This window comes from Diceros bicornis, chromosome 28 (genome assembly GCF_020826845.1).
Source record: "Diceros bicornis minor isolate mBicDic1 chromosome 28, mDicBic1.mat.cur, whole genome shotgun sequence".
Taxonomy (NCBI): domain Eukaryota; kingdom Metazoa; phylum Chordata; class Mammalia; order Perissodactyla; family Rhinocerotidae; genus Diceros; species Diceros bicornis.
In genome coordinates this window covers 26,734,617-26,751,277 of record NC_080767.1, presented here as the reverse complement: position 1 = coordinate 26,751,277, position 16,661 = coordinate 26,734,617, and the positions used below count along the sequence as shown (strand labels likewise).

At 43.8% G+C, this 16,661-nt stretch overlaps 1 protein-coding gene across 1 annotated transcript in view; it reads left to right on the top strand.

Moving 5' to 3' along the window:
- Positions 1-1,437: 1,437 nt before the first annotated feature.
- The window catches only part of BRINP1 (BMP/retinoic acid inducible neural specific 1), a 174,069-nt gene continuing 158,845 nt past the window's right edge, over positions 1,438-16,661 (top strand). The window contains exon 1 of the mRNA XM_058523891.1: positions 1,438-1,828. The gene's annotated coding sequence lies outside the window, so the exon portion shown is untranslated. The remainder of the gene's footprint in view (positions 1,829-16,661) is intronic.

Here is a 16,661-nt window from a genome sequence, read left to right as displayed (position 1 = left end):
CTGCACTGCTGAAACCCAGGCTCATTTTGGTTAGTTCTCTCTCTCCTCCTCTCTTTTTTCCTCTCTCCCTGACAAATAATTTTTTTTCTCAAGTTCTCAATTCCTCACTCAAGAATTTCTCTTCCATTTTGTTTCAAGACTCCTCTTCCTCTGATTAATTCACTAGCCCCTAGATCCTTCTAGGCCTCCCTAGTTATCACATCTCTCTCCCATCGCCCTTTGGATATTAATAACATTAATAACAATAGCAATCATAATTACAGATAACATGCTTTGAGCACTCACTAGGTGCTGGAGAGTATTCAGATGGCTTTTACATACATTAACTCATCTAAGTCTTACACCAACTATGTTAGATACGTAGTTATATTATCCTATTATACAGATGAGGAATTTAGGCTTACGAGGTAAGTAGTTTGGCCAAGATCACATAGCTACAGGATTCTAACCCCTCTAGAGCCTATGCTTTTATGAATCTGGGTTCCTTTAAATTTCTCATTACTTTTTCCTTATTGCTCCCTGCCCCTCCATCTGGTGGTTCATGCTACTGACCCTTGCCTAAGCTTCCAGGGACTAGGAATCTTCATTACTGATTTGGTTTAAACAAAAAAAGAAAGCAAAGTAAGCAAACATACAGAATAGGCACTTTGTGAGAATTCAGATCGTGTGCTGGTCTTCTTTTCCGCGTCAGGGAGAGGCCTCTTGACAGCAACCCCAGCCTGCATCTCAGGCTATATTCGGAGTTTTTGGTTCTCTATAATAATGCCTTGGCCTCTGTACCCTCGCCCCTTCCCTGCCTCTGGTGGTATCGAGAGAACTTTGCTCCCCTCAGCTTTTTACTCCTACATCCTGCCCAGGTAAAGAAGCACTTGCTTAATTCTGGGTGGTTACGTGGGCTCATGCCTACACACATAGAGAAACAAACAGTCTTAAATACCCATAGAGAGGCACACACATACAAACGGACCCACATGGGCATCTCCCCAGACAGAATCACACTCGGATAGAGACACACAAGCACCCGCATACCCAGAAACACTCAGATACTCGCGACGCACGCAGCTACAGACACGCTTAAGAACATCACGATGCAAGGTTTGCGCAGACACCCCACACACAGCCCCTTTGGGCGCTCATACACGGAGGCACGCCACCCTATCCCCAGACCCACGAGACTCCCCAATGGCTCACCCTGAGCCCACCCAGGCCGCCCCTCCCCCGGAGGAGGCCTCTCTTCTCTCCTCCTCCCCCTTCTCCTCCTCCTCCGCCTAAAGATGTACAAAACACTCCTCAGAATAAACCCCGGCCCTTGGCTCCTCCCTCCTCGACCCCCGGCAGCCGCTCCCCCATTCATTTTCGCCCGTCGCCGGGTAAGTCCCTCCCCCCGCGTAGCCCGGCCTCCGCTGCTCCCCGCCCGGAGACCGCGGCGCACTTGGACTTCCCTCTCCATTCGCCAGCCGCCTCGCTCCCGGTCCCCACCGCTGCGAACTGATCTGGCGCGAGAGGAGGAGGAAAGCTCAGGCGAGCGAACGAGCGAGAGGGAGAAAAGGAGCGAGCGAGAGGGAGAGACCGAGAGCGAGAGAGCCGGGAGGCAGAGGGAGTAGTGACCGCCTTCCGGAGCCGGGATTCATGCCTGTCCTCGGGACCAGCGAAGGGGACTCTACGGCTGAGTATGAGCCAGGCTGCTAGGAGCCAGGTACCCCCACGCCTGCAGTCCCCGCGCCGTTCCCGGTATGCGAGCTGGACGCAGGGCTCTTCCAAGTTCCCACCAAGCCGAATAAAAAGCGTCCGCCCGCAGCTCTCCGCCAAAGACGGACATTGACTCCAGGTAAGGCGGCGGCGGGCGCAGCGCCCGGCAGCCCCGCTGCCCTTGGTGATGGCCCCCGACCGCATTCGGGGTGCCCCCGCCCGCCCCACCCCTCCCCCTCCCGGCACCCTTTCGCTCTTCCCTCGGCCGCCCCCAGCTTCCAAGTCCTCTCGGGTTGCCGGGCGGGGGCGGGGGGGGGCGTCTCAGTATTCTGGGGCGCAAAGGGTTAAATGCGGGTTTTAGTAAGTGGCGTGTGTGCTCCTCGCGCGCTCCCGACGTGTGTACCATGGTGGGAACTTGATGTGGTGCTAGTGTGTGTTTGCGTGTGCGGCGTCGTTAGCGTTTGATGCGTGTGTTTGTGGTGTGTGTGTGTGTATGTGCAGGGGAGGTGAAAAGAGATCCTATAACCTACTTAAGGCGCGATGTGTGTGTGCATATTTTGTATGTATGTGTTTGTATGTGTGCGCTTATGTGTCTTTTTAATTAGATCTCTCCAGCTTACACGGAATGAGATCCTTACTATAGGATCACGTAGCCATCGGGAAACCCGCTGTGGACTTCCTCTTGGCGCTCTGGGCTTTGGGGAGGATTATGGGGATAAGGATGGCACCTTATTTAGCCCAATATTGGTACCCTTGAAGGAAAATTCCTCCAAACGATAGAGACCTGCTACACATGGACTCACCGTTTAATATGAAAGAGAAATGACCAAACCCTGAGGCAATGAGACGCTGTCTCTTTAAATTCTACACTGGGCAGACTCCAGCATTCTGATGGGAATTCGGAGTCACTGGGTAGTGGGTTACAGAGAAAGGGAGAAGTCAGCGGTGGGCTCCTTATCTGGGGCTTGGCAAGTCTGGGATAGAGTCTACTCTGCCTCTCTGTAATCATAACAGCATAACAGAACCTCCTGTTTCTGCTGCTTTTGGGGAGGATCCGGGCAAGTTTGCATGGATCCCCCTCAAGGGAAAGGAGAAAGAGTCCTCAGGGACTTGATTATTCTTCATAGTTACACAGGATTGCAGAGGAAATTTCATTTGGGGGCAGCTCTGGATAATATGGAAGGAGATGGATGGGGCACTTCCCTAAGACCGGTTCTTCCTTCCCTCCCCATGTCAGACAGGCTTGGGAAGCCCCAAGAGAATCTCTTCCTAAACTGTGCCTCCTCATGGCTCCACTGGAGTTAGGAGGATACCCAGAGAAGGCAGAGCTGTAGCGTGTGTGTGTGTGTGTGTGTGTGTGTGTGTGTGTGTGTGGTGTGTGAGTGTGTCGTTCCATACCGAGGGAGACCTACAATTTGGAACTGGTTGTGGGTGGGGAACTCATGGCAGAATGTGGCAGTAATTGACTTAAACTGCTGTGGATTTGCACCTCACATCTCTTGATTGGCTCTAAAACGCGGCCAAGGGCACAGGGGTGGTGGGAAGCAGCTCAGCAAGGAAAACAGTTCAAGTCCCTCTTTCCTGTTCCTCTACCTCCTAGGAGGGTCTCTAGGTAAGTCCCTTGGCCACCCTGGCTAGGTCCTGCTGGGCTTGGACGCTGGGGCCGGCCATTGATTTGATTCCTGGCTGCCTCCTAAAGGCTTGCCCTACTCAGCAAAAATGCTGAGTTTTACTGCTGTTAGCATGGCTTCCAGACTCAGCAGCTGTTACTTTCCCAAGGTAAGAGGCAGCCGTTCTGCTCTCAGGCAGCGAGGCTAGGGGAGGACAAGGGCTGAGATGCTGGGACATAGCCTCTTGTCCACCCTATCTGGAAAGGGGCCACTGAAAAGACCTTTTGGGGAAAATAAAAGCAGAAATATACTTGTCTTAAAAAAATTTATATATATGTATATATATGGCTCTTCTGGGGAAAGATAAAAGCAAACGTGTTTGCAGGAACCTGCCCTGGCAGGTGGGAGATGGTGTTACCTGCAGGCGCTTGCAGACACACCATTCTCTGGCCAGAGGCTGATACCTCTGGCTGAAGCCTTCACACAGCCACAAGGATTCTGCTTCGGGAAACTCATGTCACAGCAGAGCTCCTTAGTTCATTTTGGATGGGGGGTACGAAGGCAGAGGAGGAGACCCCATGTTAGGAACTGTTCTCATTTTCTCTCTTTTTCAATTCATAGGCAATTGAAGTTGGAAGGAATATTAAAGGGCAGACAGGCAGGACTCTGTGGCCCAGATGAGAATTCCCCAACCTTCTCTAGCGGGTTGGTGGTATGGACCCAGGGCTAGAACCTATGATGCCTGGCCCCCAGATCAATGTCCTTTCCACTCCACCACACTGCCCAGGGACTACATATTGCTCTCCACCCCTACGCTGCCATTATGCTCCCATGCAAGACAATTGCTTGTCTCCTCTCACCAAACTTCTCATTTCAGAGATGCATTTCAAAGCTGCTCCATCTGGAAACGTGACACCGGAAAGAAAGGGTCCAATGCCCCAATCACTCTCCCCTCTATACAGACAGACAAGCAGATAGACAGACAGACAGACAAACACACACACACACACACACACACACATGCACACACACACAGAACATACATTCTTTCTCCACTGCCTCTAGAAATTACACATAGGCAGGGACCCAATATTGACTATGACCTATGACTGGTAGACAGAATCCAGCAGAGCATCTGGACTGTACCTGAGCTCTTTATTAAGGAATGCTTTGCTTTCCAGAGAACAAAGTGTACACCCATCCTCTAATGCAAATACTTCAGGCAAATTAATTTCTTTATATTAGTGAGAATCTTACCCCTATACAATTATATATATATTGCAGTCACAGAAGAATGTGCAAGCACACGTGCATACATGCATTCATACACACAGAGATCCAGAAACCTTTCTTACTTGCTATATTCCCCAAAAGAGAATTGCAACCTCCACACTCAATTGTGTTCTCCTATATAAAGGCATTACCCACTCAAAGACTGGGACTCATAGTCCCAGGGAAGGGAAATACAAAGTCCTATGAAAGGCCGTTGAAAAGTCAGAATCAGGCCCATGCAAAAGTGTGCTCCCAGTCTCCTAGATGCTCGTTTTGGGGTGCAGATGAGCACTGAGAACAAAACATGGGGATTTGGGCCCATCTGCAATAGAGCCTTTTCCATGCATGCTTTTTTGGGGCTGGATGGCACTTTAGCTCCCAGAAGGGGGAGCTGTAACTCCATTTCAACCAAAGAGAATCAGCTCAGAGATTCCAAATCAGCTGTTGGGCCCCCGTTGAGTTTAGACGGCCCAGCTCAGGCTGCAATGAATGTATTTGAAATGGTACAGGCGAGGAACTTAAAAAGGCTCTCCCCTGGTCAATCCAAATAAAACATCGCCTTCTTAGTGCCTGCAAAAGTGTATGCTATTGACCACAAAATCCTCTATTTCTCTGGAAAGGTCTTTGCCAAGGGGCCTTCAGTTGTGTGAGGAGACATTTTCTGGTTTGCATCCTCTAGCTTGTCCCCTCCCAATTCCTTTGATGAAATCACCAGTACTTATCACCTGAACAGGCCACTAAGGTTAGACATATCCTGCTGTTCTTCTCTCCCTGCATCCCCCTTGCCAAAATCCAAAGATTAACAAATTGGCCACGGAACTCCTGGTAATCACCTTAAGACATGTGAAGGGGGTCATGTGAAGAGGATGAGTCTTCAAATGTCATTCCCAAAATAATCCCCCTAGTTGTTTTCCATTTAAACCCCTTCTGCAGGAAATACCTTTATTTTTCTCTCCTCCATCTCTCAACTTCAGCCTCTACTTTTAAAAATCCTGCCCATAAAATCCAACATCCAACTGAGACCCCTCCAAGAAGTCTTCCCGAAATCCTATTTTGGAATTAATCTTTTTCTCCCGTGTTCTTTCCTATAATTTTGTCTGAAACTCTATTTTAGCTTGTGTCTTTGTATGCCCTGTTTTATAGCTCCACGGCTATATGTCTAGCTTGTCTCCTTCAATATGGTCTCCTTCGGAGCATCTTTTTATCCCCAGAGACTGACACACAGTAGTTCTCTATAAATGTTTGCAGTTGCATTTGAAGCCCAGTCTCAACAGCAGCGGTAATCTCTCTTTCTCTCTCACTCGTTCTCTTTCTGATAATTGTTTAATATTCTCTCAAAGCAATGCTATCATGGCTTCAAAATCATGTCACCTACTTAGAAATGAACATTACCCTACTGTGTTCCAGGGTCTTTAGTTTTGTTCTCATTTAATCTTCCTTCCTACTTGCTGAGGCAGATACAGCCCTTTTACAGAAGAGGAAAGTGAAACTCACACTGCCTAGGTCCCTTGCCCAAGGTCACATAACCAACAGAGTTAGAACTGAAACCTAAGTCCTCCTAGCTTCAGCATCTCTGCTCTTTTCAGTGTACCACTGAGTTAATCGTATCTGTTGTGGATGGCCAACAGGAGTGGGTTTCTCAGTAGATGCTAGGAATAGCTGGGGGCATATTATTAACTCTTTGATGTTATGGAGGAATCAAAGAGTCACTGGATCAAAGAATCTCAGTGTTTTAAGGTTTCTCAATAACCAAAACTTTCTTCTTATTCAAGAATCAAGAATTCTTTTTGTCATATCCATAATACATGGCCACTCAGCCTCATTTTTAGTACTTTTAGCAACAGTCAACTCATTATCACACGGATCAGCCTATGTTGTGTAAGGAGAGCTTTGTTGGAATGTCTTCTTGCCTTGACCCTAAATCTACCTTCTATCCATATGTCTCTGAAATCATACAACACAAGTATAATTCTCTTCCAATCATCAATTCTTCATATATTGTGGAAGCATAATAACATCACCACAAGTATTCTCTTTCAGACTAGAAGGGCCTATTTACACAGCCCTGCCACCTGTAGCATTCATTTGAGCCCCTCACCAAGATGGGTGTTGCCATATTGGCATTCTCTAGTTTATCTCACTTATAGGGTTTAAAAGCCATAAAAGGGGGAGGGTGACTTGAAATCGGGTGAGAATTAAAAGGGGGGAATTCACTCATTCATTGATTCAACAAATATTTATTGGGTACCTACCATTTTTTAAGCATTGCTCTTGATTAGTGCCTATCAAATAGAACTTTCTGTGATGGTGGATATGTACTCCACGCTGTTCAATATGGTGGCCACTAACCACATGGGACTGCTGAGCACTTGAAATGTGGCCCAAGGTCCATATTTAATCTTATTTAACTTTTATTTTAATTTAAATAGCTATATGTGCCTAGTGGCTACTGTACTGAACAGTGCAGATCTAGACATTAGAAATGTTGCATGAACATGGTCCTGGTTCATAAAGTTCATAGTCTAGTGGAGAGAAATGGATCGTAAATGAGTAAACAAATAGATAAGCAAAATAATGTCATATAAGAGTAAATGTCACGTAAATAATAATTTGGGGTAATGGGCCAGAAAGGAATGTAGATGGTATAACTTTAGATAGAGTAGTCAGGAAAAGATTTCTCTGAGGGGGTGATATTGGAGCTGAGATTTAAATGAGAAGGAGCAAGCCATGTGGCAGATAGAAGAGCAAAACATAAAGGCACTAAACATGGGCAAGCTTAGGAAATCTAAGGGACAGTGTCACTGAAGCTTTTGAATGAGGAGAATGTCTTGAGATGAAAATAAGAAAGGCAGGCAGGGGCTAGATCTCAAAGGCCTTGTACAAGATGAGGGAATGAAAAGTCTAGATGTTTCCTCCTTGAAATCTCCCTGTTTGGAAAGCAGATGTCTGAGGGCTGAGCTAAGGAGAGTCTGGAGATCGACAGAAGCTTGTCATCAAGTACTCTTGATGGGTTTTCATCGTGTCCATTTTTAATCAGTCATTTCAATGAATTCTTCTGATGTTAATTTCTAGTCCTGCTCTGAGTACTGTGCACTCTAGAAATACCCAAATCTAAAGGGACAGGAAGAAACTGGAGGAGGGGAGATGGATAGAGAAGGAGGCAGAGAATGAATACCTGGGGAGAAGGTCGTTGAAATGAAGTCTGGTGAACAAGGGTGAAAGCTGGAATCAGTTTGAATCAGCAAATATTTATTGCGTATCTTGTCTAGGAAAGGCCTTGAACAAAATGACTTAGAGGCTATGGTGATGAATTCTGCTAGGTGCTGGCAATCTAATAGAGGAAATCTAAAAGTCCATAAATAATTATCACTCTTGCTAGACTGATAATTGTCATTTCAGAAGTTCTGTGAGAGTTTGGGGAAGGAGAAGATTCAAGGAAGACACAGAGGTGGTGATGGTGGTGAGGAGGAGGAGGATGGCAGTGACTATAGGGTTTTAGAGATCAGAAACTGCATCTTTTCGTTTTGTATCTCCATTAATTCCAAATTTCATATAATAAGAACACAGGGACTCAGGGCATCTGATTCCAGTCTCAGCTCCTACCACTGTATGTGTGGATCACCTTACGAACATATCTTCCCCTCTCTGGGCTTGCCTTCTGCAAATTGAGAAAGACCAAACAGTGGCTGGCCTCACCGAAGAGATTCACCCAGCTCTTTGGAAATGTTGCATGACCAAGTTCATGTAAAAGGAGAGAGACACACACATGAGGGCCATGTTTCCTCATAAGGTTTAGATGTCTGCTCAAAAATGAACACATCAAAAAGAAGTCATACCTCAGGGCACAGATTGTGACTCAGGACAGGATGGCTCAGTGGGATAGATGTCCTGCTATTGAAACTTTTAATATGAAAGTGATTAAGCAGTGGCATGAAACCCACTCTCCTCCTGGAACACAACAGCCTAAAAAGGCTGCCTAGAAATCCATAGACAGTCCTTGCTACTGAGGGGGCAAGGAAGACAATTAGGATGATAATGAGGCTGAGGAAAAGTGGAATTAATTTCTTTTTTTCCTATGAGCGTGAGGGGGATCTTTGTATCTCACAGGAACTATCTTTTGGAGATTGCAGATGGCCTTAAGGAGAACAGACTGAATAGGACTGGGTGTGAGAAAGTTAAGAGTGGTAAATTACCAGGCCTGTCTGCTATCTATTGGAGGACACGCATAGGAATAGAAAGCCTGGTACAGACACAAAATATATCATTCTGAACAGATCTTGTTCCCAGTTTGCGGAATTTTCTCACAGGATGCAGAGTTGTATACAGGGATGTCAGGCCATCTTGAGAACAGCTAAGAGACTTATTGCCCCAAGGGTGGGGAGGTAGATTCATAAGGCGATTAACAAAAGTAAGATGCAATTTTTTTTTGTGTAAACTGCAAATGTCGGAGCAGCAGAGCTCCAAGTAAACGGCCCATCTGAGCAGCTAGAACTCTTTGTAACGGTTAACCCAATACTGGCCCGGAGGGGTTTCTGAGATATAATTTATCTACACTTTCAAAGGTCCTGCAGAGGAGCCAGTGGGAAACTCTATGAGAAGTAATGGATCCTGGGGGTAATGTGGAGCAGCCGAGTTATAGCTTACAAGTTGATTCAGATGGAGGAAGGGCAGACATCTGGGATACAATTGCTTTTTAGAGGACCCACACTTCCAAGTGGTCAGTTCTCACATCTTCATTCTAAGAATTAGCAATCTGCAAAAGTAGATGAAATTCTCGTGGGCTGTGGAATTCCTAGAGAATCCAGAAACCCCAAGATAAACCTGAAAGAACGTTCTGAGAACTGTGACAGAGGTATCTGCCATAAGTAAGTATGTTTCAGTTTACATGGCAGTGGAAAAGCTAAATTTCACATGAAATTATTTGGTCTCTGAGTTTATAGGCACATCATAGGGAAAGGACCTACAAGGAGCCTTGGCTACCACTGTAAAAGCATCTGCACAAAGTACAGGGGCCATTAGAAAAAGAAAATCAGTGCTTTGGTATGTTTAGAAATGTAGGGTGAAGATTGAAAAATAAATTACCTGGCAGGGGCTGGTAATATGGTTTTTCTGCTGGGACACATTTTGGAGGCACAACTCTTTAAGAAGAAGTGGTCCTCGTCAAATACCATTGCCAGAGAAGGCCGAGGCAAGGGAGGGCTGAGAGGGGTCATAAAGAATTTTATTCTGAATGCATATCAACAGAACAGCATCATTCAAAGTCCAGTGAAGCCTTACAAATGATTCCTGAAAATATTACCAGATCAGCTACAGTTTTACCTACCCTTTATTCTCATTCCTGACAGTGGGAATCATACATTTTGGCAGAAGATAGGATGGAATTTGAGGGGATTCTGGAAGGATCTTCACCCACAATAATTAGAGATGGCTGAAATATCATAATTATAAAGCCATTCTTGGAATGGGAAAGTGTATGTGCCAAGCATGTCACATATTCTTTGTGCTATAATGGGTCCTTGATGTAGATATCTTGTTGAATGTTCTCAACAAGCTCATGCATAGGTGGTATCATCCCCCATTCTAGAGATGAAGAAACCAAGGCTCAGCACAGGGATGCCACTTGCCCGAGGCTGCACACTGAGTCAATGATGTGTCGAGGATTTGGACTATTTCTGTCTGACTTGAAAGTGTAGTGGTTGAAAGCTTGGGCGCTGAAGTTTGAATGTCACCTATGCCACTGAGTAGCTCTCTGACTTTGGCCATTTACCTAATGTCTCTGTGCCAGTTTTCTCATCTGTAAAATGAGGATGGCGATAGTAACTCTTATAGAGGTATTGTGGGGATTGGATGAGTTTGTGTGCTAGGTGCTTCGAACAATGCCTGGCAAATCATCAACACTATATAAATGTTAACTATTATTACTTTTTATTATTACTACACCCTACTGCACTAGATTAAACGTTGCCCATGCCCCCAGGTATGTTCTCCAACTGGAAATGTCCTGAGGAAAGAGATTATTACCAAGTTTGAGGCACTACCTTGCAAATGAGCTTGCTCAATCATTTTTACCAATCTCCCCTCCCCCAATGTGGCAATGTGATAGCAGCAATTAAGGGAGAGATTTAGAGGGTAGGAAAAGGCATGGAAAGATATAAAATGACCAAGGCAGATTTCTTTATTTTCTGTATTACCATGGGTCGGAAACCAGATACAGACATAGAATCATCGGCCATCGGAGCCGAAAGTCATCTTCGACATAGGCCAGTCAACTTTCTCTCATTTTTTTTACGTATAAACTTTTATTCTCTTTAGGATCAAACTATATCTGAGTTGGTTATGGTACCCTAGCCCCCTGCAGCCCATGTGATTGTAGCTCTTGATTCGGTTTTCTGATTTATAAGACCAGGGTATTCAGCAGGTGCAGATGGGAGAGTGGTTGATTGACAGCATGCTTCATGCTCTTCTGTGAATCACGTTTATCATCCTCCTCCTCATGATTCCCCTCTTCCACATTGTTAGAATCTCTTTTACCAAATGCTTGCGTGTCTTAACATGTTTCATCTCATTTAACCTTTACAGTCACACTCTAACGTTGAAATTATTCTCCCCGTTTTCCAGATGAGAACCTTGTGGTTCAGAGGTGAAAGGATTTGCCCCAAGATATACAATAAGTGATAGCACCAGGTAGCAAACCCTTATCATCAGACGCTAAACGTTATAATCTTTCATTGAATGGCCCTCCCTCCATCCACCCCTCTAAGTCATTGTCCAGCTCTTGGCATCTTGGTGGCCTCCCCAAATCAAGATTGATTAGTGCTGCTTGGTCTCTATTGTCTTAGGCTAGGTCCATTGTTGCAAATCTTCAACCATTCTGTCATGCAGGCCCTGCCCTCAGTCTGGGTCTTGTGAATGCCTAAATGAGAAAGGCATCTATCTTGCATGTTCCAGGAGATATTGTAAATGGCGCCACTGGAGGGAGGCTTCTTAAATCTCTTTGATAACCTGCATTTTGCTTTCTCTCCTTCTTTGTCTGTCAGCATCATGAATATCTTCCACTCTTCCAGTGCTTTCTGGCTGCCGATTTCGTAGCCTCTTAAAATAGTAATTTATCTTCACAATGTCTCGGCAGGAAACCTTAGCTTAGCGTGTTTATTTGTACCCTTAAGTTGTGGAAGTTCAAATGCTGCTGAGACCAGGACCAGCAGTCATAGAATAACCTACTTTCTAACTCTGGGCCAGAGCTGACACCCAAGATCTTGCTTGTCTTGGGAATAGAGTTACCAAAGCCACCTCTGGTAACAGTAGCACTTTTAAAAGCAGCTCAGGAAATAGCAGGGCGGAGGTGGCATGAATTGTGGCAGCCAGATGTTGCAAGAGAAAAGATATATATATATCTGATCTCTCTCTCTCCACACACACATATGCGTATGTATAAAGAAAGGAATATTGAATGTAGTTGAAAATAGGTAGGAAGAAGAAAAGCGGTACATGTGGGGGAAAATGTCTAAGGCAGAGTTCTCTTTCTCTGTTAATGGAACATGAGCCCAAATATGGTCATAAGATCGTCTACTATCAGAATGTGATCTGAGGGTGGGACTTTCAGCTAAAAATAGAATGGGGAACACACTTGGCCAATAAACCTGTAAAAACCTCAAAATATTCAGGTTCCCTAGTAATCAAATAAATGAAAATAGCATGGTGATACCATATAACATCATCAAAATGTTTTTTTCTTTTAATGCCAGCATCCAGTCTTGGCAAGAATGCAGGGAAAAGACACTCTGGTGTGGCATTGGTGGAAATCTATATTGAATACAGCCTTTTATGAAATGTGACTCATTTTTTTTCATCTAAAAAACAAAGAAACATTGTTTATTGAGCACTTGTTCCATGCTAGACACTGTTCTAGGAGCTGTCAATACAACAGTGAACAAAGCTCACTATCTCCTCCTTCTTGGAGCTGATAATCTAGTGAGGGAGAAGACAATAAGTAAATAAACAAGTAAACATCTAGCATGTCAGATGGAGACCAGTGTAATGGAGATGGCAGGTGGCAGGGTGGGAGAGTGAGTGCTGTTTTGTATAAGTGGGCAAGGGAGGTCCTCACTGAGATGCTGACGCTGGGCAGAGATCTGTAGGAAGTCAGGGAGAGAGCCAGGTGGACATCTAGGGGAGGAGCATTCCAGCAAGAATAGAACAGCAAGAATAAAGTTGCTGAGGTAGGACTGTGCTTGGTGTGTTAGAGGAACAGTGAGGCTGCAGTGATGTGAACAAGGGGAAATAGGGGGAGAAAAGGAGATGCCTTAGACAGAGAGCAGGGGTCAGATCTCTGTTTCATTCTCTGTCACTATCATTATCTTTACTTCTATTTTTTAAAGGAAGGTACAAATCCTTCCATTTTAAGAAATTTCCCATTCTGAGAAGTAAATAAATTATATGTGCACAAGTGTGTTAAGAAGGAATTTTATCAGAGTGTTTGGGAAAATACAAAAAAGAAACAACAGAGCAAAGCATATAATTGGAATATCTACAGTCATTAAGAAGGATAGTAGATGGGGCCGGCCCCATGGCATAGTGGTTAAGTTCAGAGCGTTCCTTCAGTAGCCCAGGTTTGAAGGTTTGGATCCCAGGCATGGACCTACACCACTCATCAGCCATGCTGTGGTGGTGACCCACATACAAAATAGAAGAAGATTGACACAGATGTTAGCTCAGGGCTAATCTTCCTCAAGCAAAAAGAAGAAGGTTGGCAACAGATGCTAGCTCAGGGCAAATCTTCCTTGTAAAAAAAAAAAAAGAATGATAGTAGAGGAGCACATTTATACATCAGAAGGTAGAATGAATATAAGGAACATCATCTCTAAAATGAGGCTAACAACAATACCTCCCTGACAGCTTTACTGTGAGAATGAATATCACATATACAAAGCACTTAGCAACATGCCCCATATGTAGTAAGTGCTCAGTGAATGGCACGCATGATAACATTTATCGACATGGACATATTTTTTGGTAAACTATTAAGTTAAAAAAAAGACATAAGGTACAATGTGTATAGCATGCTATTTTATAAGGTGCACCCTAATATTTGAGTGGTTACGTTTGGGTGATAGTTTATGAGTGAATTTCATTCTCTCTTTTATACTTACCTGTATCTCCTAATATTTCTTTAATGAATGTGTGTTACTTGGGTAATTAACATTTTAGGTAGTAGGATGTGAGGGATCAGTGAGCAATTCTTAGTAGTAAAATGACCCAAAGCAGAGGCACATGCTTTAATGCAGAGTTTGCTAAATTTCTAAGTCACTTGTGCTACATGAAATTTAAAAGGACTCAATTTTTTTTTCTTTTTTTATTTGACCTTGGCCTGAGCAATAATATTCATAAAAACCAAAGATTTGATAAGTAGTTTATACTTTCCAATACATGTTAAAATAACCACCACACCCTCAAAAGACAAGCTGTACCACCTTTGCATCACTTGGAATCATTTCACGTACTGGTAGTACTTCGTGTACTATGATTTGGACAGCCTGGGTTTGGTGGCTGCCACCTTGGAATCAGAAGACTTTGGCTCTGACTCTATCTTCATTTTTTTATTTTGGGTAAGTCACATCTCTTCTCTGGACCTCAGCTTCCTCACTTGTAAAATGAGGGCTTGAGATTCATTCAAGGTTCTAAGAAACCCTCGCAGGCTCACCAGGGGATGAGGGAGGAGTTGTGCTGGTGAGACTGGATCAGAGTCCATCCCCAGCTTGCTGTCTGCATCAGAGCAGCTCCACTTTATCTGCTTTGCTTTATGACTCTTTTCTGTAAGATTTGAATAAGGAGTTCCAAGGCTTTAAACAAATGACTTGAAATCATTGGTTTAAACTTTAAATGGTCTCTAAAATGACAGATTTTGTCCTAGATTAAGTCATTGTACTGAGCTCTTTAGGAGACCTTATTGGACTAAGACATACCCCCAGGGCTTTGTGAGAAGAGAAGGCATGCATAAGACTGTGTCTTAGCCACCTTTGTAATCACAATCATGGCATATAATTGCCATCAACAGATTAAATGAATTCAAGAAAGAATGAGCTATATTCAAGTCAGCCTCTTATAGAAATGAAATGTTTCTATAGGAAATCTTGGGAGTGATAGTATGCTAATTCAAGTTGTCCAGGAAAGGCTCAGAAAGGCAGTGGCCTTGGAGGGAAGGATCTGTACTTGTGGATGTGGAAAAGGGGACATTACAGGTGGAGGAAATAGTAGGCACAAAGACATGACCCCAAGCTTGTGTCTGTTTTTCATCACAGAACTAGAGTGTTAGAGCTGAGCTAGAAGGGGCCTTAGAATCCATCATATCCAACTCGCCCTCTTTTTACAGATAAAGAAAGTAAGGCTCTGATGGGGGGCTGTCATACTGTCATAGCAAAGGCCACAATCTTGATTAGTAGGGATGCTTAACTTAGAACCCCAGATTCCTCACTCTCAGAAAACAATTATTTTACTGGCAGAACATTTTCTTCTCATTTTCCGTGGTGCACTAGCTCTTCTAAAACTCTAAGAAAACTCTGTTGTGTGGGCAAATGAATTTGGGAGATGCTTCATGATCTACCATCTTCTTGGAAATCATATATATAAGCACATTCAGGGCTCTGACAAGTCCTGTAACGGAGGGAGATTTTAAAGTCTCATTCAAGCTTTCTCAAAATTATTTGACCACAGAATTTCAACTTTCTATGTTTTTCATTTAATTCTTATTAACATCCTATATAGCTTACTTTAGGAAACTCTAGGAAGATAGACAAATCTATCTTCCGTAGAAAAATAAGAATATTACATGTATGGAAAAATTTTTTATAAGCAATTTTGTTTGTTCATATTTTTTAGAGATGATGGTCATATCAAGAAAACTATTATCAAAGAATAGTAAGGAGAGAAGTTTCCCAGATTTAACGCAAGTCACCTTCCTCTCTTCCTTCCTTCCTCTCTCTCTCCCTTCCCTCCCCTTCCTTATGCCTTAACCATCTTACTTTCCTGCTGTTTCTTTCTCTCTCCTTATTCCCCTCATCTATCTCTCTTTTAGCTGATTCCTGCTTTCTTTCCATCCTATTTTTTCTTTTTTTTTTTTTGAGGAGCTACTATGTTCCAGATTCTGGACAATCTCCAATGAATGAGACATTTTCCTGACATGAAGCTCTGCCAGTCTGGTAAGGAGGCAGATGTGCAATCTGAGATAATGCAGAGTAGCTGATGCTGAAATTAGAGCATCCATAGCTTGTTAGGGAGCAGAGAGAAGGTCTATCTGTGTGAGCTGTGAAGGTTGAGTAGCCAGCTGGGTAGATGGAGGAAGGACATTCCACCTAGAGAGTGGGAAAGGAAATAGTCCAGTGTGACTGGAGGGCTGTGCTGAAGGGTAAAGCTAGAGAAGGGATGGAACATGTGAAGCCTTGGAACTCATATTAAGTAATCTATGTTTAGAAAATTGTTGATAACTCTTAAGAAAAGGATTGACTTGATCAGATCTGGGATTAAAAAAGATAAGGAGGAGAGTGGGAGGAAGGGGCAGGGGGCATCTGGTGGCTGTCTAGCAGGTTATGGTAATGGTTCAGATGACAGATAGGAGATGTCTTTCTAGGCTAGGACAGTGGCAAGGGAGTGGATGGACTGGAGAAACACTGTGATGATGGGACAAGGGAGAAGGAGGGGTTAAGGATGGATTCCTCTAAGGTTGTGTCAGATCTAGTCCTGCTCTCTCTAAATAGTGCTTCCAGAAACAGCAGGGTCTCAATTATCTCACCGTGGGCTATGAAATTCTAAAAAAAAGTTTTCAAAACAAAATTAAGTTTAATTTGCTTTAATTGAAAAATAAACACATGCCATGTACAGCACTCTCAAGAGGAGGAGAAAAAGCTGGAAAATGAAATGAACAGTTGGGTGTGGTAGGTCCTCAATTATTGGAAATCTTGAAATAAGAGTTGGTATTTATTGAGAAAATGAATTCAGAATTAAATGCAGGAATGGGGATTGTAGGCCTTCTCTCTAGGCATTGTTTTTCTTAATCTCTTGTGAAGTTGTTATTTTTATTATTATTGAGAATATTAT